We start from the raw sequence: 18,615 nt of genomic DNA, 5'->3' as shown, positions 1-18,615 counted from the left end.
GGCCCCCAAAGTGACTGTGAATATGTTACCTTGTGTGGCAAAGGGACTTCACTATGTGATTAAACGTACCATGGACATTGACAGGCGGAGAGTATGCAGTTGCACCCAATTTAATCACCGAAGTCCTTAAAAGCAGAGACTTTTTCAGCCATGGTCACAAAGAAAAATGTGACTACAAAAAAGAGTCAGGAAGAAGTGACTTTGATGGCTTTGAAGATGAAGACATGGAATAGAGCCAAGGAAGAGGGTGTCCTCTAGAAGCTGGAAATATAACCAAGTATAGTAAGAAACAAAGCCAAACATGTATTTTAAAAAACATGTATGACATAATGTAGCCGTTAGGTATAATATTTGAGTTCTGTCAACTTAGAAAGTTAGATGTTTGCCTGACAAAATGACAGTACTTCTGTTCCATGGAATTGGACCCTTGGAAAAGGAGGAAAACAGCTTTCTCCTATAGAGCCTCCAGAAACAATGAAGCCCTGAGAACATCTTGTTTATAGCCCAGTGAGACCAGGTCAGATTTCTGACTCCAGAACTGTAAGATAATGGATTTGTGCTGTGTTAAACTAAGTTTGTGGTCATTTGTGACAGCAGCGATAGGAAATTAACACATGTCATAAAAAGCTATTGATGGCTTTGAGCAGAGGGACAGCACTATCAAAAATTTTTTTTTGGAACTTCAACAATTTTTTATCACCAAACTTGTGCAGGGTTAACGCTTTCACCTGGAGAACAGCAAAAGTGACACTCTAACAAGATCAAGGGTGGGAGGGCGCAAACCCAATGAAGACTGTCTCTTAAAAAAAGCATTAAGAAAAAATGCATTATCTGCATAAGCATTGTTTTAAAAACTAAAACGTCCCAGTGTGGCAGAAAAATATTCCAAAGTGATTTCAGTCCACAAAAAAACAGCATTTGGCAGTCTGTGCTGCCTTAAAAACGCTAACTTAGAATGACCCTAGGAGAAAATCATCCTTCCTCTATTAAAAAAAAAAATCCCTTTTTCCTTGTCCTTGTTCAGATTCCATGAAACACTCAAAGAATAACAGGATGAACAACATCCAGCCCACTTCTCTCATCCCCTATCTCTTAAGGCTCACACTCAGGACTATTCCTTAGGAACCTTCACCTCTACTACAATCAGAAAATTGATCCCTAATTTCTGGGCCAGAGTCCTAGAAACTTGCAAATCACCCTCCTGCTTCCTTCAAGGAGAAGCCTCAGGGATCCTTGAAAGATCAAGGGGAGGGTGTATCTGGCTGCAACTGGAATGCCTGCTGGGTTGGGCCCAGGGGAGCCCTTTCTCAGCAAAAGCACCCCAACACCTTATTACTGAAAGTCTAACCTACCAGGTAAAACAAAGGAACAGCAGGCACCAAACTACAGCTGTACCAAAAAGGTGCACCTCTCCAACATTAACCATAAAGGTAAGGGAGGTGAGGAGAGCCGAGTGAGTATTTGACCTCATCTGTCTTCTGAGAAGCTTGCATATTTTAGGCCAAAGCCTTGTTGCAGAGAAAGACATTTGGCCAAAGAGTTGTCTTTGCTGTGTCTGGCTGGATAAAGCTGCCATTTCTGGGCATCCTGGTTCAAGGCTGCTTTATGGAAGCTTTGCTCGCTTATGTAGAGTACTTAAGAATTACTGCGGAAATTTTCCATTTGCCTTCATAACTGGCAAATACTTCAACAGCAGTTTCTCAAAAACCACCAACGGAGAAAGACCACCCCTTAAGTTGAGGATCACAGCTCCTTCCAGTCAATGCACTTCTTGCCAGACTTTTGTAGCAGCTCATTGGTTTTAGAAAAATGTCTGCATCCAGTAGGGCATGGTGGCTCACACCTGTAATCCTAGCACTTTGGGAGGCAAATGTGGGTGGATCACTTGAGGTCAGGAGTTCAAAACCAGCTTGGTCATCATGGTGAAACCCAGTCTCTACTAAAAATGCAAAAAATTATCTGGGCATGGTGGTGTGCACCTGTAGCTCCTGCCCAGCTACTCGGGAGGCTGAGGGAGGAGAATCACTTGAACCCGGGAGGTGGAGGTTGCAGTGAGCCAAGATCATGCCACTGCATTCCAGCCTGGGTGAAAGAGCAAGACTCATCTCCAAAAAAAAAAGAAAGAAAGAAAGAAAGAAAAGTGTCTACATCCAAAGAACCTCTATACGCAGACAACAGGGAGGGTTGAGCCAGCTGCAGAATGTGGTACTATTTCCTATCCATGGCACTGCCCTTCTTCTGAGCATAAGAGCCCCAGAGCAAGAAGACAAGCTGGTCTGAGTTCTGATTTAGCCAGGACACAACTATGTCAGTGAGTTGCTCCCAGCCTCTCTCCTTATAAGAACTGGCTTGATGGGCCAGAATAGTGAGACCGCATTGAGTAGAAGAACCCCTTGTTTGGCCCACCCAGATAAATCTCCATGCTGAGGGTGAACAAAACCATCGATGTCTGCATTCAACAATTTTTAAGCATTTTCTGAACTGGGCGGAGGTGGAACAGGTCTTTGCACATGAAAGCAGAGCCTGTGAGCTTGACTGGGTCCATGATATGGATCCTGTATGGGAATGAGAGCCTTCACATCTCCTATGTCACACATATGGGTCTAGGTTCTGAAAACTTGGTGTGGGGGTGAATAAACAATGTAATGTCTGTTTTATTCTGCACAAATCCCATTAGCTTTATAAAATACTCTTTCCTGAACTGCACTGAGGTACTTCTTCCAACTCTCACCAAAACACATGGGTAGTTGTGGACCATGAGTCTGTGTTGGGCCATGAGTCTGGGAAGAGACCTGACCTTCCCCTTTAGATGTGAACCAACTGCTCAGTGCTCAGCAGTGAGGAGGACAGCATGCTGGGCTTATCCTTCCTGGCCCTGGCTTTCTTGATGGGGTGGGCCTCTGCATCTCAGTTCTCCTAAGCTACAGCTGCCACACCAGTCTCCAGGTCAGCCGGCTTGGGACTGTGGGAAAGAGACTTCCCAGCCAGATTGGGAGAGAGGAAGCAGTAGAGTATCTTCTGGCTGTTCTTCCCAGAGCTGAGGAGGAAGCAAATACACAGCCCAAGGACCTACAAGGCTTCCACTGGCTGCAGAAGTCAGCAATTCAAATTTTTAAAAATTAGTTGCATATTTTTATCTGGGTCTCACATTATTTCACTGTGATTTGGGGGTTGTGATGGTTAATTTAATGTCAACTTGACTGGGCTAAGGGATGCCCACATAGCTGATGAAACATTATTTCTGGGCATCCCTTAAAGTCTGTGCGGGTGTTTCTGGAAGAGATCCACATCTGGGTTGGTGGACAGAGTAAAGCAGATGGCCTTCACCAACGCAGGTGGGCGTCACCCAATTCACCGAGGGCCCAGAGAGAACAAAAAGGCAGAGGAAAGGTGAGCTTGCTCTCTGCTTAAGCTCAGACACCCAACTTCTTCTGCCCTCAGAGGTCAGCACTTCCGGTTCCAGGTCCCACTCAGACGGGAACTGACACTGTCAGCCCCTCCCCACTCACACCCTTGTTTCTGAAGCCTGCAGACTTGGACAAACTGCACCACGAAATGTCCTGCTTCTCCAGCTTGCCAGTGGCACAGGTGGCAGGTTGTGGGACTTCCCAGCCTCTGTAATCATGTGAGCCAGTTCCTGTACTGGTTCCATTTCTCTGGAAAACCCTGAGACGGGAGTCAAACATCAGCCACATTTTACTAAGCTGTTGACAAAGTTTTCAACTGGGGTTGGAGGAAACTATTTTTCTACATCACAGGACAAACTGTCCTCATTTCTTTCACTAAACATTTGTATCAATTCCTGCTGTTGTCATCAGCCACTGGCACCAATGTCTGACAGCAGCAGAGATTTCCAGGGGCCTTGGTGAATTCCAATGCTGGCCTAACTTGGGGGACCTTAGGTGAGTTGCATAACCTCTCTGAACTTCAATTTCTCTGCTGTCAGATGAAAATTCTGCCAAGGCCTATTCCACAAATGGGTCATTATGAAGATTTAAAAAAAAAACCTAATTGTCCGAACTTTAATCTTGTCACAGAGTAGAGCTCAACAAAAGCTACTTTCTCTTTTTCTGTGTAGTTGCTTCCAGTGCTCCGGTGGCTTCTGGGTCAGACAATGCAGTAAATGACTGGACAACTATAGCCATGAACATGAACTATTCATGTAAATGTAAGGGCTAGGGGAGAATCAATTATCAGCATAAAGATGACAGGCAAGCCTCTCTCCATAGAAATGTTTTCTTATTATATTCCAAAGCATTATAACTCTCTGTGTCCTCCATTATCCTAGTTATTGGCTGGAGTGATAGGAATGAGCTGTTGCCGAAAGCGGTGTTACTCATGAGAACATGACTGCTGGTCGACAGCTCTGTGCAGGGACAGACAATGGCTTGTCCCAGCTGGAGGAAGTCCACCGTCTAGTGACTTAGGGAAGTAGTAAAAGGAGACAACCAGGTAATTACCAACCCCCCACATACTTTCCATAAATAATGTAGCCGTTCCCTGTATATCTATCCCTGATATAATACATCTTTTCTTTGTTTCTGATGAATAGACAAAAACCTAAAAAGGAAGTATCCTGAGTATGTCTTGGCCACTTTTACTATATAGACAGATTGATGGGTGCTTAAAATTTCAGTACAGATATCAATAGGGCAGTAGGGTCCCTCTGCTTCTTATAATCTAGCTAAGAGTGGGTCAGACTATGGAATGTCTGTGTTCTTCAAGAGTCCTCTGATTTTTAGAATCACTTCTGACTCCAGGCACCCTACTTCTGCTGATTTGGAGAATTTTAGGAACTATCTGAGTCCTTCCAGTTTCTAATTGTCAAACCAACCTGGAAGCCAGAAGGCAGAGGTACCTGTGGATGTAGTTGACACAGCTGAGCCTCCCAGCACAGAAAGCAGGGTGGAGCTGAAGATGCTAGTGCAATACGTGAGCATGTGTGCGTATACAAGATGCCATGTGGGCTTGGGTGATAGAGTCCCTTGTGTGTCTGTATAGGATTGGGAGTGGAGTGCACTGGTGCATCCCTGACCAGTTGGAGATGGGAGAAGCATGGGGTGTTCCCTTCCAAGATTCCAATTCCCTTCATCAGATGTACTCTTGAATTCAGCTAGACCAGACAGCACAGGAAAGCTGCTGGCTGATCCACGCCTCTTCTGGTTTCTTGGCTGATTTGGAGTTCCCTGGGCCCTCCCTAAGTGTAAGTGTCACCCTCAGCAGACCCTGAGTGACACAGCAAGCAAGATACAAAGGGGACGGGGAGCTCTGATGGGAATCAGGATGTAAAGAGAGCCCATCTTAGGACAGGGGCCTTTGCAAACAATCAGGCCAGGGAGGGCATTCCAGCACGCAGCGTTCACCCGAGAGGAGGGAACATCACCTTGTAGGCAAAGACTGAGAATATGCAATAGCTGAGGGGTTCTCAGGACCCCTCCCCTGCTTCCCCATGGGCTTAGGCCATCTCCTCACTTGCTCACGGGGTTCTCTCCGGCAGATCTGCCCTCCCACTCATACTTCCTTCATTTCCCAACACGTCTGCTTAACATCTTGCTCCCTTCTCTTAGGCACTTTTGTTTTATCACTTAATTTTTAACTGTCTTTCCCACTTCCAATCTCACGTTCCCTCAAAACACTTCTCATTGCTGCCATGAGGTCTCTCACGCCCAGGGATGTTATTCTGACCGTATAAACCTAGAAAACCATATCTGAACACAACAACATAATTTGAAGATGTTGTCCAACATCCTGCTACGCTCAGCTTAGTCCCCTAGCTTGAGCTGGCTCTGCTCACAGCCCTAGGAAAGACACTTTTTCCTACCTATATGATACCACACTCGCAGGTCACAGCCAATGGTGTCAGGTGCATTTACTGACTCTGGAGAAGACAAGCCATGGGTGGCCAGTGCCCACTCAGATCTGTTATTGCCCAACTCTTTGAACAATTGAGGGAGTTTGGAACAGAGTCAAGTGAGTGTAGAGCACTAGAGAGATGTCTCTGGCCAGTGAGATCCCCATCACTGCCCTCTGTCCATCCTTCTTTCTTCTTTCTTTAGCTCGGTCACCCACCCAGGCTGGAGTGCAGTGGCATGATCTCAGCTCACTGCAGTGTCTGCCTCCTGGGTTCAAGCAATTCTCCTGCCTCAGCTTCCCAAGTAGCTGGGAATACAGGCACCCACCACCATGACTGGCTAATTTTTTTATATTTTTAGTAGAGACGGGATTTCACCATGTTGGCCAGGCTGGTCTGGAACTCCTGATCTCAGGCGATCCGCTTGCCTTGGCCTCCCAAAGTGCTGAGATTACAGGTATGAGCCACTGTGCCCAGCCTGCCCATCCTTCTTAAGTCCCATTTGTTTAAGTCTGTGGATTTAAACCAGAATGCAAAACTGGACTGCAGATCACCTAGCTAGGCACCGTTTTCTTTGTCTGTTGATCCAGGTCAAGGGTTTGATGAGTTTCACTGATACCCATCAGGAGTTTAAAGACCAAGGGCAAGAGAATCATGGGGTCTACCTTTGGCCGCATTCTGGTTGGGCCCACCCTACAACAAGAAGTTGTCTTTATAACACTTTCTTTATAAAACCTTATATAACATACATACATTTTATAGATATATACATACAACTTTATAAAGTTTTCTTTATAAAACCCAGTCATTGAAGATTTTTCTTTTGTATTTTTAAATAATAGGCATTTTCATCTGAATAGCTCGTGAGCAAGTCAGTGGGGACAAGGACAGCAGTTAAAGAGTCTGTGTGTATCCACACTGGAGCAGCAGCCTGGAATAGCCAGAGAACTTGGGCTTTGAACTCAAACTAAACTGGGTGCAAATCTAAGCTCCAACACTTCCCAACCGTGACTTTGGGCAAGATGTTTGAACTCACTCATTTATTTACTCAGCAAATATCTGTTGAGCCCCTACTATGGCCTGACTAGGTGCTAAGCCCTGGGACTACAGCAGAAATCAGACAGACATGCTCTGTCTTTACTAAGCTTCAACATAGCAAAGAACTAAGCAGTTATCCTATCTGTGTTGTTAAGACAATAACTATTGTAAGAGCCATTGCGAGATCAGAATATATATATGTGTGTATATATACACATATACACACTCACATACACCTCACAGGCCTCCATCAACATGACCCTGTTCCCTTTTGTTTGAGTGAAACAGCTTCTGGGCAGCTTGATGCTTTCTAGATCTTAGCCTCCTGGCTATGTCTGCATATTTTCTTCAACATCTAAGGAGTACTTACTGAGTGTCAATAATCTGCCTGGCACTGTTCCAGGCACTTGGGACACATCAGTGAACAAGACAAAGTCCCTAGGCGCATGGAGGTGCTAGATGGAGCCAAATGATGAATCACTGACATACCAAAGACAAAAATTGTGCACTGTCTCAGTTCCCGAGGCCCCACAAGCAGACTCTGAGATAAGAGCTGGTGCAGGGACATTACCTGGGAGGTCATTCCAGGAAGCACAGGTGAGGAAGAGGGATGGGGAGGCAAGGCAGGGGAGAGAAAGATAATTAAAAACACATTAGTAGCCTGGGCAACATGAGCAAACTCTATCGCTACTAAAAACAAAAAAATTAGCTGGATACGGTGGTGCACCCCTGTAGTCCTAGCTACTTGGGAGGCTGAGGTGGGAGGATCACCTGAGCTTGGGAGGCAGAGGTTGTAGTGAGCCAAGATTGCACCACGGCACTCCAGCCTGGGCAACAGAGCAAAACCCTGTCTCAAACAAACAAACAAACAAGCAAAAAGCATTAGTGAGCAAAGGGTTAGGGTTAGAGTTAGCCTGTTTTTAAACATCACAAGCATCAAATCATACAGGATGCATGTATCTTTGTCCTACTCTTTCTACCTAGTCAACATCATGGATGTGAGATCCTTCCATGTCCCTGGATTGGTCTGAAGATTGCTCCTTCTCATTGCAGTGCAGTAGTCCACCATGTGACTCTACCATAATTTACTTCCCAGCCCAGGGACTTTGCATTGTTTCTGATTTGGGGCTGTAAGCACCGTTCTGAAGGTCTCTCTTAGTTGAACACATGCTCATTTCTATCTGGTATTTACCCAATGAGGCAGAATAGAGTCTGGAGACAGGGAACCTAATGCTGATTTGTGCTGACTTCCTAGAACTGAATCCAAAGGAAAACCCCAGCTTTCTACACCCAAGTAACGAAAGGATCAGAGGCTACTCCCTTTGCACTGCCTTGCAGATGAAAACTGAAAAGTACCTATAATTGGTCTCCTCCCTCAACCAATCAGACTGGTCGTGGGGCCAAGTCTTCATGTGTAACTTTGCTTCACTTCACCCTCTGATTGGTCACCTTCTGTGACCTTCTGTGACCAATCAGAATGGCTGCAGGCCAAATCTTCTTTTACACAGGGCGTAACCAAGTAACGAATGGGAAACCTCTGGAGGGTAAACTCCAGAGAATTCTGTAACCAACGATCTTGAGCCACTTGCTCAAGCCAGCCTCCCACTCTGTGGAGTGAATTTTTGTTCACAGACATCTGTACTTTCATTGCTTCATTGCTTCATTGCTTTCTTTGTGCGTTTTGTCCAATTTTTCGTTCAAAACACCAAGAGTTTGGATGACAGGTAGTCAAGACCCTCCACTGGTAACACCAGGAGTGGAATTGTTGGGCATGGATTCAGCTTTGGAAAATAATTAGCAGATGTTTTGCAGACCAATTCTGAAAAAAAGAAAATAGTTACAGGTTTGACTGTTTTATACTCAACATGAAAATAGTTTGTAGACAGTCCCATGCGGGGTTAAAAATAAATATTTTTATAGCTGAAATGACTTACTCTATTAAGAAGAAGAATGTCAGTGAGAAAATTGGCCCTCTTGTCGGCCAATATCCAGGCCTTTGGGGAACACCTGAGGAAGCATCTTCCTCATTTGCCACTTTAAATTTAAAACATGCCATAGGGGGACAGCTGGAGGAATGCAAGTGCCTCAAATGCTGTCTCTTATTCCCCTGAAGGGGTGTCTCTGCTTCAATTTCCAGAAACCCACATGTCATCTCCACCATTTTCAGGCTCAGGGAAGATGTTTATTGTTCAGTAGATACCTGTAAGCCTCAAGATTTGGGGAGTAGGGGGATATGGAGCAGTTGTGAGGATGTGAATTCTTGATTCAGACACACCAGGTATTAAAGCTTGAATCCTAGTGAGTGATCTTGGATGAATTATTTCCCCTTTTGGGTTCTGGTTTCTTCATCTGCAAAATGGACAAAATAACAGTTCTTGTCATTGAGAGAGATTATGGAAAGGATAGTCTGAAATGCATGAAAAGGAATTAGCATGGGGCTAGCGCCTAATTCTCAGAAAACATTAACTGCAATCAGCATCATCGCTGTGGTCATTTGTATTTGCTAGCTGTCAGAGTGAGGATGTTCCCAGCTGTGCAGCACCCAAGTGGGCACTGAAGGTTCATTCTCCCCACCTCTTTCTTCCATGAGGCAACTAAGTCATCACTCTCCCCACCCCCAGCTCTCTGCGGTAGCAGAAGAATCCAGGCTACAAGTGCCAGAATCACATCACACTGAGCTTGCTAATCCTTTTTGCCCTCAGATGTGGTTAGCTGGGGAGGGGAAAGGCAAGAGGAGGGAGGTTGGTAAGTTGCAAACCCAGGACAACAAAGCTGAGCTGCCTGAAGTCTGCAGCCAGGAGCAAACGGAAACAAATTAGTTCAATCCCAGAATGTAAACCGGCTTTGACAGAGATACATGGAAAAGCCATGCAAGGAAAGCCTGCTGCAATTTCTCATCTAGTTAGCAGAGGGATCAATGCCACGGGCACAGGCCCCGTAGACGACACTGCACGCGGCAGCGTGTGCAGGGCCTGAGGCCTGGGACCCCCCTTTGGGGTTCCCAGATGCATCAGGTGCCAAGGTCAGCTTTGGGGGAAGGGGACTTGCCCTCAGATGTTCTAGTCCATGTATTATAGTGCCTGAGAGTCCTGCATGACAGCTTGATTCGGGGATATAGAATTTTAGGACTTGGAGGATATTCTGTCCAGAGATTTTTATATTCTAGAATTCTATGAATGTGCATTGGGGGCTAGGAGGACGCTGTGAAGATAGGGAAACACTGAATAATAGGTGGGCTCCCGGCTTCAAACAGAGCTTTCATATGTTTCGGATTGGGATGAACCATATGAAATTGCCATTTTCATTGGTCAAAAGCAGCTCATGATTGACAATTTCATTTGGTTACACGAGATGCAGGCTGGATTTGATCCTGAGCAAGCCACCAGCTCCAGGAGGATGGGACAATGGGGTGCAAATCACTTCTCCATCTCTGGACCTGAAACAGGACCTGGCATGTGCCACAGCTGGAATAGCAAATGAATGAAGCAGGTGTCAATGCCCGCATGGGTTCTTTCTCTATTCATTCATATATTTGTGAACAAGCATTCACTGGTATTAGTATGCATCAGATATTAAATGCTGGGTTACAACAATTAACCTATACTTTATTTAAGTATAGTTAAATTACTTTAACAGCAGACAGACATTGACTTTCCCTGAGGCCATTTATAGTGCAGTGGGTGAGACAGACATTAAACATACAGTGGCCTGAGTGTTAGTTACAATTGTGATAAGTGGTACAAAGGAAAGAGGGCATATAATCCTTGAGTGTTGGATGCGGCTTGGATGTTTTGTCCTCTCCAGATCTCATGTTCAAATGTAATCCCCAGTGTTGGAGGTGGGTCTCATGCTAAGTGTTTGGGTCATGGGGACAAATTCCTCATGAATTTGGGTGCTGTCCTCAGATAATGACTGAGTTCTGGCTCTGAGTTCACACAAGATCTGGTTGTTTAAAAGAGTGTGGCACCTCCCCATCTCTGTCTGGCTCCTCCTCTCACCCTGTGATACTCTGGCTCTCCCTTTGCCTTTCACCATGATTGGAAGCATTCTGAGGCCTCACCAGAAGCAGATGCCAGCACCACGCTTCCTGTACAGACTGCAGAACTGTGAGCCCAAATAAACCACTTTTTTTTATAAATTACCCAGCCTCAGGTGTTCCTTTATAGTAATGCAAGAACAAACTAACATAGTACTCATTAGGTGCAAAGTGCAAGGGTGGCCACTGGGAAGGTTACAGTAATAAGATGCTGCCCAGCTGCCAAGAGAGGAAAGTGTAGTAGACAGTATTCTGCTCACAAAGATTTGGTGTCTCTCCTTTGGAAGAATTGTTCTTACCTCACCTATTGACCTCAGGCATGGCCATGTTTTAGCCAATGAAATGTGAGCATGAGTGATTAGTCATTTCCAGGCAGAAGATTCAAGCCTCAGTGTGCCATGCTCTCTTTTCCTGCTGCCACACACTGCTGCTTCTTTAGCAAGGGTCCTGGAATACAGGCCCTGGGAAGCAGAGTCCTCAGCCCTTCCCAATGGGTGCAAAAATTCCCTAAGAATTTCAGGTTGTTTGTTTCAGACTGTTTCAGCATAAGCTTGTCTGACTAACAGCAGTCATCCATGCCCTTGCCCTAATCTAATATGAAACCATGTTATAGACTTCCATATTCCTCTCCAGTGCCAAGTACAGTAGCTTCCATGTGGTAAGTACCAGTAAATGATTGTGAATGAACAATGCAGCACAGGTTGTGGTAACTGCCATAAAAGAAGGGCAAATCTGGTGTCCTGAGAGCTCAGAGAAGGGAGAGCTCAGCTTTAAGCTCCAGAATGAGAGCATCTTGAGCACAGACTGACCCTAAATGCTGGGTAAATAACAATGAGTATTATGATCACTGTTATCATTCTAGTCCAGTTGTGTTTAGGGAATGGCTTGCAGGTGAGTGAGAGTGGAACACATCATACTGTCCGTGATCTTTCTTTATACTCCAGAGGGCATGAATTCTAGTAGCTATGGCCTTATATTCTTAGAGCCTCACGATCAGAGAAAGGCATGCATCCTTCTCAGCTCAAATTTCTTAAATCCCAGGGAAGACTTCCTATTGGCTCAATTGAAGTCACATGTCTTTTCTTGAACCAATCAATAACTGTGGTCTCTGAGTAAAATCCAGTTCAATAGCCCAGCCAAAATTTGGTCCAAAAAGAACAGTATCTGTTCTAGGAAGAACAGAGTCAGAGTCATCGTGAGGCAGGCAGGCTCCCCATTTTTATGTTTTATGCAATCATTTATTGAGTACTTACTGCTCTACGGAAGACTTTGTGCTTGGCTCTGTGGAGGAATATAGAAGACATAGAAGCAGAAGGGGTATTGGGACTTGAGGAGGCAGAGGCAAGGAAAAAGTAAAGCCCAGACTGAGTCCAGCCCCTACTGCACAGACACTCCCTCTGGGCTGCCCTGCCCTGGAATGTCTCTCCACCAGAAAGCTCTGGTACCCTCCCAGCACAGTCCCCAAAGAGCTAAAAATCAAGGCCACTCACTCCTGAGCCTGACAGCCAAGCTGGATGAGAATGAATGGGGCTCTGTGAGGCATCTTGCAGCCTTCTTGACAATGCTCTGGCTCGTGCACTCTGTTCTCGTGGTTTCTGTCTCCTCTTCTGTGTTTACAGGGTTGGGCAGCTGCTACAGCTCTTGTCTCTTCCCTGGGTGCCTCAGAGTGACAGAGATGAAGAAGTCACTTGGCTCTAGGAAATGTGGCCTGGCTCTGATATGGTTTGGCTTTGTGTCCCCACCTAAACCTCATCTGGAATTGTAATCCCCACGTGTTGAGGGAGGGAGGTGTTTGGATCATGGGGGCAGTTTCCCCCATGCTGTTCTCATGACAGTGAGTTCTCACGAGATCCGATGGTTTTGTAAGTGTATGGAAAACTCCTCCTTTGCTCACTCTTCTCTGTCTTGCTGCCTTGTGAAGGTGACTGCTTCCCCTTCTGCCATGATTATAAGTTTCCTGAGGTCTCCCCAGCCATGCAGAACTGTAAGTCCATTAAAGCTCCTTTGTTTATAAATTACCCAGTCTCAGGTATTTCTTTATAGCAGTGTGAGAATGAACTAATACAGTGTGAGAACTAATACAGTGTGAGAATGACCTAATAACAGTGTGAGAACAAACTACAAGCTCTGTCCACAGTCAGCACTGTGCAGTAGGCACTGAAGCGAGACAGAACTAAGTCTAACCAGAACGGTGTCACTCACAAGCTGGCTGGCATGGGATGTTAGAGCAACTGGGAATGTGCTGGGCAGTACCTAGTATTAAAATAGAACTGCAGTGACTAAAACAAATCAGGGTGTATTTTTCATACCTATAAGAAGTTCAGCTTTAGTGGCTCAACCACCAAAGGGCCACCAACTCTGAAACTCTTTGGGTCTTTTCATTTTGCAAGCTGGCCTCAGTAGTGTGAGGCATTGCATCTGTCAGCAGATGAGCACCGAAGAGGGGTTTAGGGCGGGGCAAAGGCAGTGGGACATGTCTTGTCTGTCTCTTTTTATCATGAGAGCAAAACCTTTCCCAGAAACTTCCAGCAGGCTTAGATCTCATTGGCCAGATCAAAAGAAACAGGGAAAACAGATATTTTGTTTCTCCAGTCTTCATAGTGGAAGACAACAAGTGAAAAAAGTATTGGGAGCAACCGTAGGTCAGCCAGTTGTCCGTGTCTGCTCCAGGAAGTTACCTTCTTAGCCCCATGCATTAGTTTCCTAGAGATTCCGGAACAAAAGACTGCAAACTTTGAGTGGCTTAAAAAACAGAAGTTTTTTGCCTCACAATTCCAGAGGCAAGAAGTCCAAGACTGGTGTTGACAGTGTTGGTTCCTTCTGAGGGCTGAGAGGGAGGATCTGCTCCCAGTCCCTGCTTCAGCTTCCCAGGGCTGGCTTGACATCTTTGGCATTCCTTGGCTTGGAGAAGCATCACCCTGCCTCCTGCCTTCATCATCACATGGTGTTCTCCCAGGGTGTGTGTCTGCTTCCACATTTCCCCTCTTCATCAGAACTCCAGTCTTACTGGATTACAGTCCACCCTAATGACCCCACTTCAATTTCATTAGCTCTGTAAAGACCCTGCCTCCAGATAAGGTCACATTCTGCGATACTGGGGGTTAGGATGTCAACATACAAATTTGAGGGGGACACGGTTCAACCCATAATAGTCCCCTTTCTTAATCTATAAAATGAGTACAAGAGTTCCTGCCACACGCTGGCTGTAAGACTTAAACAGGGTGATCCACATAAGGAACTCCCATCAATGCTGGCCCAGAGTGAGGACCCAATATACAGCTGCTGTGTGTGGCTCCCGGGGCTCCGCACCTCTAGGGTTGAGGCTAAGGTCAGGGCCAATGAAAGGAAGATGAGGCCTAGAAGGAGAGAGGCCCATCAGTTCCCAGTCCCTAGAGTTTGCCCGTGTCCCCAGTGGGACAGACATGACCTGACAACTGACTAGCTGACCCTCATGATCCAAGATGGCCCCATCCTTGGCTGGTCAGGACAGGGTGGCCTCACATACTTGGTCCCACAGAGCTCCCATTTCCAGGAAAGTAACCTTTAGCAGCTCCAAGGGAAAGGTGGAGGAGTGGGCTCCCCAGCCCTCACTTGGCAATCTCTTCTCTTCTGGGCAGTAATGGAATCCACCTTTTCTTCTGGGGGCCACTTCCAACAAGAGCAGGACGGGCTGCGATCCCACGTTCCGAGGGGCTGCTGTCTCTTCCCACTTGAGTGTTTTGAGTAAATTACAAGGCTCTTATCAGTGGTGGGGGCTTTATTGTTCTGCCAGGACATCTCCCTTTGTCAAAAACACAATAACTTGTTGTTAAGTGGTACTTTTTTAGGTTTTCCAAGCAGACAGACTAATTGTATCTTTTAATCTGGGTCAAACTGCTCTTGCTTATTACAAATTGGCTCTGAATCCTAAAAAGAGAGGGGGAAATGTGAGGAGCATTTGCAAATAATTTAGAGGCAGAATTACCTTCAGACAAACATTATGTCATATTGGGGAGAAATGCTTACCCAGACCTCAGCCTAGTTATGCTCTGGTCGGCCCAGAGGGAAGCTGAGGGACAGAGAATGTTCCCTGCTACAGATTCTGGCTACTCATGGAGCTTGTGAATGAGGGGAGCCAATCTGGGCATAGAACCAGGCATTACAGCCTGGATAATGATTCCCAGAAGTATCTGTTCCTAATCCTGTAACCTGTAAATATTACCTTATTTGGAAAAAGGGGTATTCATAGATTTTACTGCATTAGGGAGTTTATGCTGGGTTATTTAGGTGAGTCTTAAATGCAATTACAACTGTCCTTATAAGAGAAATATGGAGGGAGATATGACACAGACAAAAGAAGAAGACAGAGCTTAGAGTGATGCAGCCACAAGCCAAGCCTTGCCAGCAGCCACCAGATTCTCCTAGAGCCTCTAGAGGGACTAGGGTCCTGCTGATACCTTAATTTTAGTCTAGTAAAACTGACTCGAGGCCTCTGACCTCCAGAACTATAAGAGAATACATTTTCATTATTTTAAGCAACCAAGTGTGTAGAAATTTGTTACCGCAGCTTTAGGAAACTAATGCACCAGGAGATTCCTGTTGGTGGCTCCACTCTACCCAAAGAGGACTTTCCAAGGCTGAAGAGGCCCCCAAGAGACATGGAAAGTATCATAGAAAAGATTGGCCATTGGCTGGTGGTGTTCTAGCTCCTGTGTTGCCACTTCCTAGTTGTGTAACCCTCTCTGAACCTCAGTTGCTTCATTAGAAAAGTAAGAATAACCAATCTCCTCACTACATTGTTGGAGTATTAAATGACAGGGCACACATAAACCAGAAGATGGCATGTCACCACTGATGATCAGGGAAGGTTACTTTTTTGTTTAATTTTTATTGTTATGCCTCCATTGACTTTCCAGGGGCTATTGTCAGAGTCATCAAGCAGTTTCTTGGGGCACTCTAAACTGTACTCATATCCTGTGCAAACCCTTTAATTTGCCAGGCAGTGCTATTTGTAAACTTCATGAGCTCAGATCATTGAGGGTTAATTTCTCATGACTCAAAACAGTTTGCAGAAAATGTTGATGGCAATGTAAAGCAAACTGGTGCTCAAGCCAGAAAGGTGACATCCATAACAATGAGGCCAAGAGAGATATTTATTTCACCCAATTCACCAAAAAGAACACTATTTTTGAAAAAGGCATTTGAAGAATTAGCCATATCCATGCACCTCTGATAATTGTCCTTGGGTTGAGGCAAGGCTGGCCTTAACTACATTCATGATGTGTTTCCAGGGGTACTCCTGGACTACCCACCTTTGAAATAACTTCACTATCAGAACTGTAAATTCCACTGTTAGAAATTTATCCCTTTGGTGAGCTCAAGCAGGGACCAATGGAGAGTCAAGTATCACTAAGAAGCCAGTTCAAGTTATTAATAACTTAATAAATTGCAGTTTGCAATTTAAAACCTTCCAGTGTCTTCCTGATGCTTCAGAAAAAAAACTACATAATTTTCATGGTCTCCACGGCCTCCACAATCTGATCTTCTCCTCCTTGCCCTTGTATGTTTCTTCTAGTTGTTCAAATGTTCTATGATCTCTCTCTCTCCTGCCTCAGGCCTTTACACAGGTTCCTCTATCTGGAGAAGATATTTAAAACATACTGACCTCCTGGGGCTGGGAACTATACAGGGAAGGGGAAGAGTGAACATGAAGATAATGGGACATGGTCCTCACACTCAAGATGCTTGTCTTCAAGTAGGAGTCACAGCTGAAAAGAAACTGAGAACAGTCAGAGCAAGCAGCCCAGATGCGAGACAGCTAAATGCTACAGGTCTTAGGAGAGACCATTTCTCCTAGAGGTGGTGGAGGGGATACAGGAGGCAGCAGAACCTTTGAAGGATGCATCACACTTAGCCATGGGGGGAAGACTGCTGTAGAGAGTAATTTCTAGGGGCAGCTCAGGCAAAGACACTGAGGGGGCAGAATGTGAACATTCAGAGAAGAACAACAGCTGGAACAAACACTGAGCACCAGGAAATTACCCCAAATCACAGCAGTCCCTCATGACCTGACCCTGCCCATCTCCCCATTTCCTCTCACAGTGGCCCAGCCACGTGGGCCTTCCATCTGCGACCCCAGTGAGTTTGTGGTTCCTCACTTAGGGCCTTGGCTCATCCCTTCACTCTGCCTGGAAGCTTTCTCCCTCATCCCTCCCATGACTGCCCCCTTCTCACCCTCTCCATCTCAATCACTCCCCATTGAGGCTTTCCCTACCATCCCATCCAAAGTGTGTCCATGCTATTTTGCTCACTCAGTGCCCCTTTCTTGGTACTTCCTGACATGTAGCACAATTTGAGATTATATTTTTCTTTGTAGATGATCTGATGAATGCCTGTCTCCACGCTTATATCATGAGCTCTGAGAGGCTAGAAAAGGGTTTGTTTGTCCAGTACTTGAGGAAGCTTGGGAGAGTGGGCACGCAGTGGAAATTCATCACATTAGTTGGTGTGTGTGCATGGTTGTGTGTGCATATGTGTGCATGTGTGTGTGTGTGTTATGGCTAAAGACTAAGATGGGTTAATGTACAACATAGATTTAAAAATTATCAAATTAATTAATTGTGCTTTGTATACTTTAACTCTGAAAGTTATTTGTCTGCTGAAGGCCTGCTGCCTTGGTCAGAGATGTGAGCACAGGGGAAGATACAGTAAATGGTGGCATCCCAGTTTGCAATGAAAAGCATAGAATTCAAGCACATTTATGAAATACAGACATCACTTAGCACAGATCTGGAACTAGGCATAACTCCTTCAGGTGACAATTGGTCTCAAGTATAGACCAGAATGGAGTTATAGAAATACAAGCCAGTAGCCTGTAATCCCAGCTCTTTGGGAGGCCAAGGCGGGCAGATGACTTGAGGTCAGGAGTTCGAGAACAGTCTGGCCAATATGGGAAACCCTATCTCTGATAAAAAATACAAAAATTAGCCATGTGTGGTGACACATGCCTGTATTCCCCACTACTCGGGAGACTGAGGCAGGAGAATAGCTTGAACCTGGGAGGTCAAGGCTGCAGTGACCCGAGATTGCACCAGCTCATTCCAGCCTGGGCAACAGAGCAGCACTGTCTTAAAAACAAAACAAAAACAAACCAGTAATTTCTAGACAGATTTTTCTCCTGTGAACTGTCTGCCAGCAGCCATTTACCTGGCAAACTCTGGATCTAGAATTCTCCTTCTTGGGAATTCATGATTATACAACTCTGACGTTGGCTGGCTGACGTTGACTCTGAACCCTCCAAAAGGAAACTTTTCTAAGAAAATGAACAAAAATCATGAAATATCAAGGAAGCAAGTCAAATTATTTAGGAAACAGAAGTGGCCTATACCAACATAGAGGAATCTATTTACATACAAACAATATATTAATTATAAAGCATTCTTTACTATTCTTTGAAGCAGGGGACTCCAAAGGATGTTCCCTCTATATAATGCGGTGGCCTTATTAGAGTTTCTGTGTTGAAAGGCAACACAACTGCCTCTCCAGTACATTAGAGTGAAAGAAAGGGAGGAAAGAAAGTGAAGGAAAGGATGGAAGAAAGAAGAAGACAGGGAAGAAGGAAGGAAGAAAGAGGGAAAGAAGGAGGGAAGGAGGGAAAGAGGGAGGGAAGGAAGGAAGGAAGGAAGGAAGGAAGGAAGGAAGGAAGGAAGGA

At 45.3% G+C, this 18,615-nt stretch overlaps 1 pseudogene; it reads right to left on the bottom strand.

The window, feature by feature from the left end:
• Window positions 1–1,743: 1,743 nt before the first annotated feature.
• The window catches only part of LOC112614707, a 32,381-nt pseudogene continuing 15,509 nt past the window's right edge, over window positions 1,744–18,615 (bottom strand).

The sequence above is a fragment of the Theropithecus gelada genome, chromosome 20 (assembly GCF_003255815.1).
Source record: "Theropithecus gelada isolate Dixy chromosome 20, Tgel_1.0, whole genome shotgun sequence".
NCBI classification, from domain to species: Eukaryota; Metazoa; Chordata; class Mammalia; order Primates; family Cercopithecidae; genus Theropithecus; species Theropithecus gelada.
This window is presented reverse-complemented; position numbering and strand designations above follow the sequence as displayed.